Source organism: Mustela erminea, chromosome 6 (assembly GCF_009829155.1).
Source record: "Mustela erminea isolate mMusErm1 chromosome 6, mMusErm1.Pri, whole genome shotgun sequence".
Lineage (NCBI taxonomy): Eukaryota > Metazoa > Chordata > Mammalia > Carnivora > Mustelidae > Mustela > Mustela erminea.
The window spans coordinates 77,599,256-77,611,894 of record NC_045619.1 but is presented as its reverse complement, the minus strand read 5'-3'; the positions used below and the strand labels follow the sequence as shown (position 1 = coordinate 77,611,894).

The 12,639-nt window shown below is 35.5% G+C and overlaps 1 protein-coding gene across 2 annotated transcripts in view; it reads right to left on the bottom strand.

Annotated features, from left to right (window-relative positions):
* The window catches only part of PDZRN4 (PDZ domain containing ring finger 4), a 352,510-nt gene that overhangs the window by 233,213 nt on the left and 106,658 nt on the right, over positions 1–12,639 (bottom strand). The window lies entirely within an intron of this gene.

Sequence of the window (12,639 nt, the reverse complement as noted above, 5' to 3'; positions counted from 1 at the left end):
CCCTGGAGAGTTCTTCAGCCCACAAACCTGTAGGAACATCTTGCATCCACCTGCCACTATCTTTTTCCAGACTTAGATACATGAGTGGTTGAAAATGGTGAACATGGTTGACAATCTGATAGTGAGCCACTGTTCCTAACGTTAATGTTTGATTCTCTCAGTGTGTGGAACCGAAGAGCGGAGAAGCATTAGCCCAGGCCCTATAGATAGCTGTTTAAAAGGATCACACCGAAAACAGAGAGAAACATTTTACTGGCCAGCTAGGGACAATGGGATAAATCTCACAGGTTTTTTGTGTTCTGCTTTGCTTTGCTTTTGCTTCTCAAAGGAAAAATCTCCTCTTCTCCTACTCCCACTCCCTAGTGCCTAAATACAAAATGAAGAAACGATATTGGGTATTAGATGATGAAAGTTTTCCACCATAGTAAGATGGTCACTGCTCCTGCTTTGGCTCTTATGTGTTGGAGAAGGAGAGCACACAGTTAAAGACGGAGGAGAGTTAGTCAAGTGGAACTCAGTGCTCTGGCAAATGAATGAAACTTCGTGAATGACTGAAGATACAAGAATTTAAAATGACACTATCAAACGCGGATCCCTGAGTGCCACGAGGAATAAGATTTCAATCTCTTTTATAGGAACCAACCAGATAAAATTGTTTGAAAGTACTAACAACTTAAATAAAGGCAGAGTATTAGAGAGCTTATGAGCCATACAAATATAGGAGCTCTTGTGACTGAATCGCTTCCATTGATGTCCTACAGTTGGAATACTCTTGAAACTGACATTTGGCTTACTTTCGTAAGTTAAAATGAATATCGTTTACATATAGTCTCTCCCTCTCCCTCAGGAATTTATTGTCCTGGACTACAGGTTCTATTTCTTACATTTTTCCTTCAGTAACCACACCAGCCTCCAGAACTTCTCATTAGAAATGTTTCCTAGATTATTTCCTCATGGTGACTACTATGTATACAATTAAAACACCATTCAAACTATTAAGAAGGAAGAGGCAGTAGCTTATGTGCTGCTACCTTCTTTTAATTTTAATGCACACTTCAGTCTTACCTTAAATTATTTATATGGACTTGTCTTGTAAACCAGAGGGGTCAATAAATGAAAAACAGAAACAATGTAATCATGGATTACAAACACTAGGTATGAATACTGGAAGAAAGAGAAAGCATTCAAACCTGAGTAAACAGCTTATGAAAAAGGAAATGGGTTACAGCTCTCCCTATTTTAGGGCTCCAAGAAAGAAAACACATTATTTTGAAATTCATTTCAGAAGGATCTGCCTCTCTCCCTGGACACCTCACCCTACCTCACTTCATAAGTCACATGCTGTCTAGACCAGATTCAAGGTTCACTGTGAAAAGATTACATTCACAGGGTCACTGGGAGTGAAGGTGGGGGCGGAAGCTTTCAGACTGGAGAATGGAGCTTTGATTTATGTTGGGTTGCAAATTTAAGTTCTGACCAGGACTTTTCTACCTTTCCAATCCAAAAAGTAAGAATGACAACAAAAGGAAAACAACTTGCAGTGCAATACAAATGAGTCCAATAACTTAGTATGAGGGCAAGCTACCTATTTATATGGTTCCAGAATAATCACTGTGTTTTATAACTCTTACGTAGTACTATAATAAATCCTATCAACAGATGATCCCTATTTTTCCCAGGGCTACAAATTTTTTCATATCATGGCTTCATTTACAATTTATTAAATGAAGACTAGGACAAGAATTAGAGCTCTTTATTAATGGAGATTAAATATCAAATAATAATTATAGATAATATTAAATTCTTTATGTTTGGGTCATCGTTTATAATTTACTTCAAACAAAGGGGTTATACTATTCATTTGCTCTCATACCTTTCATATACATCTTCATTTAATTCAAAGGTCAGATGCCAGTGGCGTGGATCAAAAATAATAAACAAGAATAGAAAAAGAATCAAATGTCATTTGGCTTTTTCACTATCATGATAGTGACAGTAGAAAGAATAAACTAAACTGAATTTTATACACTGGTTTCCAGAAGAGGTTTTCATTGTTATGAAGTAGGCATGCATGCGAACAAGGACACGTAGAGTTCATAAAATGTCACTTCACAATGAAATATATGCTCACTCGTTTCCTGTAGGTTTGGCTTCATATGCTTTCAGACTGAAAATATGGATAATATAACAGAGTGGAGCTCAGAAAGGAGGGGAAAACTGCGCCGATGAATTCTCCTAAAAATGCTCAGGAGTCTAGCCTTGGTTTGGTCTATACCATTGCACACCAAGCCTATGAGATCTTCCAGAGTTACAATTTCTCTCATGTTACCACTGCCTGCATGAGTCACCGTTCTTAATGACTTACAGTTTTCAATGTTTTTTTCTTTTCATGTAATACCTAAAACTCTAAAATCTCCCAAGAAGTACTTTATTCCTTTCCAGAAGACTTACGCTGGGCCAGTACCACAGGAAACTTAGATAAAATATGAAAGAAACACACACACACACACACACACACACACACAGACACTCAATGAAGAGTGTGGATGTCTCCACACTGGGCGAATCTCAATGGAAAAAATATAAACAAAATAATCTTACTGAGGAAAAAGAAAAGTTGCTAAAATAAGGACAAATTAACAAGACCTTAATGAAACACAGCTTCATGGCTACACAAACTTTCCAGTCTTCCCCAAACGTTTCACATTCTTTCGGAAGCTGTAATCTTTGTTCGTGCATCGAATGTCCTCTTCCTTCTTTCTACTTGGAATATTCCCTTTCAACATTCAAGACTTAGTTCAAATGTCGCTTCTTGGGTGATAGAAAGCCCCTCACTACTCAAGAAATCATCACTTCCTGACTATGTTGTCACAGCATTTTCTACATCCTTATATTGTACTATTTGGGCTGTCTGGTGATTTTTATCATGATTTTCCTGATTCTAAGGCATCTAAATTATGGAAAACAGTGATTTCTGGGACAAGAAGTAACAAGTGGTCTCAAAGTATTTTTTTTCTAATAAATAAGAACAAACAGAATAAAACAGAATGAGCCTTTTCAGCATAAGAAACAAAATGAGCAAAGGTCCAGACTGAGTAAAAAACCCACACAGGTCTTGCCAGTAGTAAAACTCCCCTGGAGATAAGACAGACTTATGAGCAAGATCGACTCAGGTGTTGGAATGTTGCGTCAGGTAGCAAGGACCCTTTAATTTAAGCAAGGCAATCGCCAAAGCACATTTGCATTTTATAGCAATCATTCTGGGGGGTCATAGATCACTGGGGTTGGAAAGGAGAATTTTGAATCTTTTGTAAAAGATTAAGATGGGGTGAGTTCATATAGGAACACAGTGGGGATGAGGAAGAAGGGACAGACTTAAGAAAGGTTCAGGAGCCAGTATTAAATAGGAGATAGGAGATACAACAGGCATTTAAGGATGGGGACCTTTTAACCAACAGGATGATTTTCATATTTCTGATTTGCAGGTGAGTATGAATGGTCTGGTCCACCTAAATGGATAAAACAGGAGGGAGGAAAAGTTCAGAATATAAGTTTCATCTTCAATCCCCTGAATTGATTTTGCCTATGCAATATCCACTTGGAGATGCCGAATGGGAAGCCAGTATTTCTGGGTCTAACACGAAGGAAAGCAGTATAGTTTGGCAATAGTGGACACTGGAGTCACCAGTCACTAGAGGCTGAACAGGAGTAAAACTGTCCAATAACAGAATATAGAAAAGAAAAGAGAGAGGCCACATGCTTGGCCTGAAGGCATAGAGCATGCACAGTCAGGCCACATATGTAGAGGCAGGGAGATGAAGATGCTGTAAGACCTGGATTTGTTAAAAGAATAAACACAACCTTTGCCAAGTTCAGTGGAATGATTTTGGAAGTGTGTTTTTGGGGTTTCTTTTTTTTTTTTTTTCCCACTACAGAGAAATATAAAATGTGTGTGTTTTTTTCCATAAAAGCATTTGGCATAAGGGGAACACTGCCTATAGATAGGAAACAACTCAGAAAAAGTTTTGAAAACCAAATGAAATAGTATATCCATGAAGATACTTTGAACAAATGAAATGCACTGTACAAATGTATTTAAAGTAACCTTATATACATTTTTAGTATCTGGAAATGGTAAAGAAGAACCTTAATGCTGATCCAGGGAAATCTGATTTCAGCATCAAGAGCAGCCCACGCTTTTCTTCTCACTTAGCTGACTGGTGGCCATAAAAAGTATGATGCCAAATCAGGGGCAATGAATATTTTCTTTAAGATAAAAACTGCCTTTTTTCCCTGATAAAATATTTCTATATGTACTATGTTTAAAAGAAATTGCAGTAACACTTTATAATGCTAAAAATTCCTTTGTTGGGGCACCTGGGTGGCTCAGTGGGTTAAAGCCTCTGTTTTCCGCTCAGGTCATGGTCTCGGGGTCCTGGGATAGAGCCCCACATCAGGCTCCCTGCTCAGCAGGGAACCTGCTTCCTCCTCCCTCTCTGCCTGCTTCTCTGACTACTTGTAATCTCTGTCTTACCAAATAAATAAATAAAATCTTATTAAAAATCCCTTTGTAATGAACATAATCATTTTCTAATAGATTTTCTTTTAAATTCCACTCTATACCTTTTGAGTCTTTGTCAAGTGTGCAGACTTGTATACGTTGTACAAATTTGTTCCTATAGACATTAATATCCCATATAACAAGTAAAACAAATCAGGGAACGATTCATCCATATTCTTAAATCTGAAAGTTGGTCATACACAATTCCAAATTCAAACAAATCTGAAAGTTGGTTGTATTGAATTCTGACATTTTTTTGAGGACATCTTGTTTTCTATAAGATGAGGAAGTAAAATGGAACATCAACCCTTGATGTACTAAACGCTTACTGTATCATTATAATATAGTGACACCTAATATATCAGTCTTCATATGTTTGAAAGAAGTAGTTCTCAACCCAAAGTACATATCAGAATCACCTTGTGGATCTTTAAAATTACAGGCTCATCTGACCTTACTGAAGCCAGACAGGTTTTTTAATATCCTGAAAATTTCAGCATACAATACTTGCCCAGCCCTCTATGCTGAACAAGCATAATGTTGGATATTGCTAATTACCTTTCATAGGCAAGAATATAATTTCCCACGTAACAAAGGTCTTGCCTTTTTTCATTGTTTTTTAACTCCCTCCTTGCCTGTACTGTAGCACATCAGACTTAGTATGCATATTTACTGACTGGTGTGATTTCCCACAGATTCTCTGAAACCAAATTAAGCTATACAACAATGGAGTACTGGAGTGTTAGTTTTTGAGTAAAATCATGTAGCATCCTAAATTGTTGACAAGGATAATCAAACTATTCAAAGCTTTCATCTATTTTTGATGATTCGGTACAATAAGAAATTGTGCAGATTTATGAAAAAGATTATTTAATAGTTGTTATGTGTGCTTTAGTAAATATATTATTAGCAGGAGGCCTAATTTACATTCTAGATCAGAGGAAGTTGGTAGCAGAACCGTCATATGCTCATGAGATTCAACATTAGATCTGTATATTTCCCCTAATCCTATATGAACTTTATGATCGTGTAAAAAAACCCTTTTATGTTTGTTAGAATCCTTTGCCCTAAATGAAAATGGTTTCCAAGATAAAGTTACTAAAGAAAGTGACAGGATACTTGTAAGAATTTCCCTCATGAATAAAATATTAAAACATGGTAGTGTTTTAGAAATAGGATACAGTGGGGAAAAGGTAGCCTCTGCTTTTTCATAAAGCTTTCCTTTTATCTTAAGAAATATTTTGTCCTTCATCCTCAAGAGCAACAATTGACACTGATTACTTAGCAACCGTAGAAAGCCTGGCATGGTCCAGCTGTGATAATGGAACCATCAATGCAGTTATAATGTACTTAGGTCCTGAGGATGGTGGTTGCAAATGTAACTATGATCCAGGCGAAATCCTCTTTGCAAGTCTGGAAGGGTTAAGAGCGACTGAATAGAGCTCTTTAATACAGCAAGTCACAAGGTGAGGAAAAGGAGGGTGAGGTTAAGAACATGACATGATCTTTAAAAAAATTCTAGATACTGTTAATGTGCAAAGCCCACTACTTTATTATTTTTAACCCATAGGTAGGTATTTATAATAGTCAAGTTTTAATAATATATCAAAGACATACACACACATGCATAGTTATATGAAAATTCTTAATGGTCTCTCGAATAGTGAGAAGAGCTTACTTTTTCTTTCCATCTTCAACAATGTTGAATATTGTCATTGTTTTTCATTGTTGTTGGTTTGGTAACGAATAACTCGCATTTACTTGATCATTAGTATGAGGTATTTTTAAAAAATTATGTTTACCATTGCTTACTATTACCTGATCTAGTCTTGGCTTGTTTTTCAATGAGATTGTTTAACTTTGCATTATTTATTTATATCAGCTCTTCGCATATTAGGGACATTAACCTTATATGTTACGCATGATACATTTCCTTTCAATTATATTTTTAACTTTAATCTTGCCTTTTTTTCCTTGTCAAGTTTTAAATTGGGTTTCTTGTAGTGCTTAAGGAGGACTTCTCTACTCAAAGACATAAAATATTATCTCCTATATTTTTTTCTAGTACTTGGATAGTATTGTTATTAAGAGTGTCACATTTAAATTTAGGTGTTTAATCTATCTGGAATTTATTTTTATGTACAGTTTTAAACAAAAAAGGTATTTTTTTTCCAAATTGAAACATGAACATAAAATACCTTGAAATACTTCATTATAACCCTACCCATGGGTGTGATAAGTCATATTCTGTATAACAGCATTTTTAGGAAGAAAATAATGAATAGTGTTCTTTATTCCCAGGATATTGTGTGGAGTATAAAAAAGAAAAGAATATGAATCTAATTTCACTAGGTAAACTGTCTTTGAAAATAATTTCTAGAATATTTGTTGCTTAAATATCCAAATATAAGCACATGCTCTTCTCAGAATATCAACATCTACCCTAAAGCTTTTAAAATCACATAAAAATCTGGTCTATTCCCGGATTATTTGTGATTGGACATAGTCTAAGCCTCCGTTTTCCCCCATTTATAAAGACAAATGGACAATATGGGATTCATTTCTTGTTCTTGAGTTGGAATTTAAGATTGCCTCAGGATTTCATCTTTGATATTGCTTCCTGAGATTTCTTGTTTGTGGCATTATAATCTAATTCACAAATGATTCATTGTTTTGAACTGTTAGTGCTAAAGGTAAGCATTTGTCCCTTGCACATATAAATACTATGATACACAAGAAATGAGAATTACAAACTCTTGAGATCATGACCTGAGCTAAAATCAAGATTTGTATGCTGAACCGACTGAGATACCCAGGCACACACAATATAGTTGTTTTTTAATCTGCTTGGATCCTGCCTAGGTTCCTGTCTCAGTTAAGAATCATATCATGTTTTGCTTTAACTTGGCTTCTTAGAGCTGTTCCTGACTAATTAACTGATTAATAGCTAACGACAGAGCGCCTTGTATATCAGGAACTGTTCTAGTGCTTTAACTTATTTATATTCCCAAATGTTCCAAAATTTCCTTATCATTTCTGGTTTATTAATGGCATCTTTCCAGATTTCTAAAGATGCAGTGAGTTTGGGGTATGCCTATAATTTCAATAGGATTTTGCCAGGAGGGAGAAGACAGAAACTTGCTGACTTTCCTCAGACACCTTGAACAGGAAGTGAAACAACCAAGCGAACTTTTTCTTTTTTTTCCCAAGCAAACTTTTTAAGACACAAAACTCATCATGTCAACCCTCCGCTGATTCTACAACAAAATTTAGGCTCCCAGTTTATAATATGGTCCCAACACATCTCAAGCCCTCCCATCTTAAGTTTTCTGCAGACCCTAAAACTGGCCATGTGGTTTCATTGCCCTTTTGTCTTTCAATATATGGTTCTTGATTGTCTGCAACGTCCTTCTCATTTTTCCACCTTCCTTGTGGTCACATTCCTATACTGCCCAACTTAACCATGAAGGGAGTTCATGATGCCTCTTCTACCTGCTTGCAGCCAAAGCTGAAGACAGCCTCCCTCTTTTGTGCTGTCACTGGGCCTTGGACACTCTTCTGCTGTTGCACTCATTACTTTTTTACTGAGATTATCTCTTTGCTTATATCCCGTACCCATTAGTCATTGAAACGACTCCAAAAAAGCACCATATGCTATTCGTTTTTCTATCTTGATCATTTTGCGAACGGAACGGTCTCTAAAGCCAGCATTCCCAGTGGGGTAGATAGCACCTTCGAGGTGGCAAACCTTGGTTCTTGAGAAAGGATGAAAAAATCTTAGCTATGGCAATGGTTTGTGCCCTGCCAAAGAGCCACAGTGCAAAACGGAAATACAGAATATCTGAGGTATCAGAATTTCCTAGGGAGAGGGCAATTAGTTAAAAGAAAAGTCCAAAAAGGATCCTTAGATGGAGAGATCATTAAAAACATTTCAGAAACATTGCTTTAAAGTAAGCACCTAATGTTTGTTTGTTTGTTTTTCTTTTTTTTTTTTAAAATATCTAATAAATGTTTTGAACAAAAGAAGGAATGAATTAATTCAAACTCCAGTTCTGACGTTTATTATCTAGGTGACTCTGCATAGGTCATTTAACTTCTCATGATGTAATACTTATCATGCGAGGCTGGTAAGATATTAAAGCATAAAATGTAGTGGAAAACCTTTTGTAGACTCAAAATAAGGTAAATAACATACTGTCTCATGCATCAGGACTATGCCATCAGAACTCCTTGCCCCATCTTCTTGACTTAGCAAGTCCTTAAGATGGAAATTTTCCATTTTGATGAAGTATGCTCTGATCTTTTAAAGGACAACTCCTCTTTTGTAAACATCTCTACACTCATGTCTTTATATGTCTGTGGTCCTCACCCAGCACATAAGAATTTTGAGTGCTGAGTTTGAGTCCCAACCAGAACAGGTGCCATAATGAAAGAATGTGAAGGTGGGCGCTTGCAAGTCTGTGCTAGGGTAGCCTCCCAAGTCCTTTGTGACTTCTACATAGAGTGACAATAAGGAATTTGCCACCTAACTTATCTAGAACTCTGAGTTTCCTATGAGCTAATTGGGAAACACAAAAGCACATCTTCCAACAAAGCCTGCCTTTGGTGTATGTGCAGGAGCCCAGACGCATGTCCCAGCTCCAAAATAATCTTTCAAATCAAATGTTTAAATGTTGTCAGGATTAGCATGATTATCAAGTAAACAGGATGATGACAAATTAGATCTGGTTCCTCTGACAAATAAATAGTAATATACTGAGTGATTAGCCAGATCACATCTTATTGAAACCTCTTTGAATGTGAGACTTCCAGAGGAAACAGGTGGGTTCTTCACTATTTTTATTTATAAGCAGCATTTTTATAACTGGATGTACATACCCACTGCCTTATGTAAAGCTGTAAAATTTTTGAAATACAGTCCACAGATAAAGGAAGCCTGGAGGCAGGAGATGCACATACAGCCACGATCAAATCATAGGCCAGCAGAAAACCCCTCTTCAGCACTTAGCACAAAGGCCTCCGGGGAGTGTTCTCTAAAATACTCCTTTGTAATTATGCCATCTCATATTTTGCCAAGGGCATGGTCTGACTGGTGGTTTTACTGATTTACTGGCCAACACTGACAACATTATGAAAACAGAAGTCTTGGAGCAATAATTGTACCTGCCATGGAGGTCTCCCTGAAGACCACCTTTATCCTGCCATGAGTTCATGTGCTTCCAGTGGATAATTCCTCAGATCATAGGTATCATGGCTCACTGACTCTCGGTACTAAGGACAATGTCATGGACCAAATGCTTGTAGCTTTCACATTTTCAACAAACAAAATTATCTACATATTGTACTGATCCACATAAATAAGCCAAGGCCTGTATTAAATCAGCTCAGAACTAAAATTGTATCCTCTTGAGAGGAAAATTTATAAGATAATCTAAGCATGTGACTTATACTTTAGGTGACACGTGAAGGTTCACTTGGATCAGCTGCACCCAATCTCATCCATTATGGATAGAAGTGGTGTGGGGGAGGGGTACAATGAACAACTGATGAACTAAGAGTTATAAAAAATTGCAGATAGAAAATATTTCTGCAGGGCTGCATTATCTCACCGAATAAACAACTTTTAACTTCATAAAGGAACTTTTCCTAAACCCATTGTGCAAAAGTCAGCGAAAGTGAAATAGATTTAATTTCCTTTTGGGATTATAAATCTGATCCTATAAAAACTCACTACTTACAAGATAATTTAAGCATCTATAAGAGGTGTGCAGAGATCATGCATTTCTCAATGGCATCCTCACACCTTTAATTCTTCCATCTTTTTTTTTTTAAAAGCTGCATACAAATCATCCTCAAAATATCATTTATGTCAGACATTGAAAACCAGGGTATGTACCCTCCCTTTTGGGTATACATTGGTGAACAAAAGGCACAAGAAACCACAAAATAAATCCTGAGCATCTTTTGGAGTAAATGATTTTACTTTAAAATGTGATGATTGTGAAGGTCTTATTTTAGCAGTATCTTTTTCATCATTTTCACCTCTCTTTTTTCCCCTCTTTGAAAGCAAATACATAGCCAAACATCCCCAGTAACCTCCTGGGTGTGCAAGTTTGGGAGTTATTTTCCCACAATCATCTATAAGCTAATAACTGTCAAAGGACAGAGATGATATCAAAAATAAGGTCAACATTTAGAATTGGAAACAAAAATAATCTATACTGATAAGAAATTCCTCTTACAGATAATTCAATACTTTAAAAATAACAACAACCCCTTTCACCTTGACAGCTTTCCCGCAGATAAACAGAAGCCATAACACAGAACTCATGTTTCGATAACCTTGATCTCTTGAGTCCACTGTCATTTCAAGTTCTGGGTCTAGAAAGACATATTTATTTTCCCTGAAGCTTTCAATAAAGCACAAGGAAGTCTTAGAAGATATAATAGCTCTGAAGGATCACAAAGTTATACTGCAAAACTATGTGAAGTTTTCATAATGATCTCTGTGCACAGCTGACCAGTAAGGGAAAGGCCCTAGGGATGTTTGACAAATATCTTATGGATATAATAGGGAAGGGAGAACTCTTGAGGTTTTTATTTCCTTAATGTACACATATCCTGGGGCCAAATGAATATCTTTATTAGAGGCCATTTCTCAAAGAAGAGATAATGATCACAAGGGAAAAAATAAAACCTACATATTATGAAATATTTCTAATATATGTTCAATTTTAATTGGGGGCATTTCTGGGTGTACCAGGCAGCTTATTGAACCATTTCACATAAAAATATCATAGAGATACACACACACACACACACACACACACATGCACGCACACACACATGCACACATACACATATCTTCATATGGAATTGTTAAAGTTATTTTAATCCTTACTTTTGACTATCTACACCTAAAACATCATCATTATTATTATTATTCAGGAAAACTATATGTTAATTTTAGCACTGAATTTATCAGGCTTTGTGACTTTGGCATATCATTTGTTGTTACCATATCTCAGTTTCTTTTTTTAAACAAATGTACACAATTACAAATCTTACTTCAAAAGGTCTTAAGAAGATAAAAGAAAATATAGATCAAGACAGTAGTTAAAAGAGCCATACAAAAGCAATGTAGCATTGCTTTTATTGTCACATAGCATTTGCTTTTTTAAAATATATTTATTAGTAATGTATAAAGATATAATGATATATAATACATAAAACATGATACAAGTAAGTGAACATATAAATTAGTAAATAATATTTGTTTTCTCTTGGAATAATACTGGCACAGGTTACTCAGAGGTCCAAATAGATAAAACAATTAAATAACAACATATATATATAGGTCCATTTTTAATAGGGTATGGTGACACACACCTATTTTTGAAAGATACTTTCATTCATGAAAGCATCATGAAATAGTATCAAATATAATTTTTCTTTTATAAACATAAAAATATAAATTGCACAAGATCTCAATATATAAATATACTTAAATGGCTTTGGCAGCTAAATTTGCTGAGTCTGTTATCATGAAATACAAATATACAGTGAAATATGCTTTGAAAACAAACTCAATTTGAAAATGCAAAAGCACAGTAGGATTATTTATAGTTGCTTCCCATAAGATTAAATTAAATAATTTTATTACTTGAAAGTGTATTTTGAAAGTTCTACTCTTTAAGAACATGTGTAGCAATTCTGTTACTGAGTAATGAAGCATAATTCGCTATTAGAAAAGATTATAAGGATACCATCTAAGCCTCAGAAACCCAAGGATTATAAAATAAATTAATTCCTGCAAAGAAAATTCTAGAATCAATTTAAATCTGAAGTCAGAACCAATCATTAAAATACCTTCACAAATTAAATATGTAATCAACTGGAGCACTCCGAGATTCAACAACTCTTAATGATTTCATGAATTACAAAAGAGGAGGAAAGTCTGACTCCCAAACAAAAATTTGAGAAATGAGAGGCCATTTAAGAGCTTTTTAACTGCAGAAAATTTTGATGTTCCTTTTTTTCTTTTTTAAGTTTCCACTGTGAAAACAAGTGTAAGAAAA